The following is a 534-nucleotide window of genomic DNA, read 5'->3' as shown; positions in this document are numbered from 1 at the left end:
TTTGACATGAGTTATACATGTGTAGTTATGCAAAACACTTCCATAATAGTCATGTTGTGAAAAACTATCTGTATTTCTCTCCATCCTATCCTGCCCCACATTTATTCTATTCTCTCTTTTGACCCTGTCCCTCTTGAAAAGTGTTTGCTTCTGATTACCCCCTCTCCCAATCTGCCTTCTCCTCTGTCATCACTCCCACTCTCTTATCCCACTCCCCCCTATTTTCCTGTAGGGTAAGATAGATTTCCTTACCCAATTGAGTGTGTGTGTTATTCCCTCAAGTCAAATCTTATGAGAATATAATTCATGCATTCCCTTTCACCTTCCCCCACTTCCCCTCCATTGTAAAAGCCTTTTCTTGTCTGTTTTATGTGAGATAATTTATCCCATTCTACTCTCCCTTTCTCCTTCTCCCAGCATGATCCTCTCTCACCCCTTAATTTTATTCTCCAGACAACACCTCTTCATCTTCAACTCACCCTGTGCCATCTATCTATCTATCTATCTATCTATCTATCTATCTATCTATCTATC

This window comes from Vombatus ursinus, unplaced genomic scaffold (assembly GCF_900497805.2).
Source record: "Vombatus ursinus unplaced genomic scaffold, bare-nosed wombat genome assembly UNPS02014863.1, whole genome shotgun sequence".
Taxonomy (NCBI): domain Eukaryota; kingdom Metazoa; phylum Chordata; class Mammalia; order Diprotodontia; family Vombatidae; genus Vombatus; species Vombatus ursinus.
The sequence above is the reverse complement of the archived record's forward strand: the minus strand, read 5'-3'. Positions refer to the sequence as shown.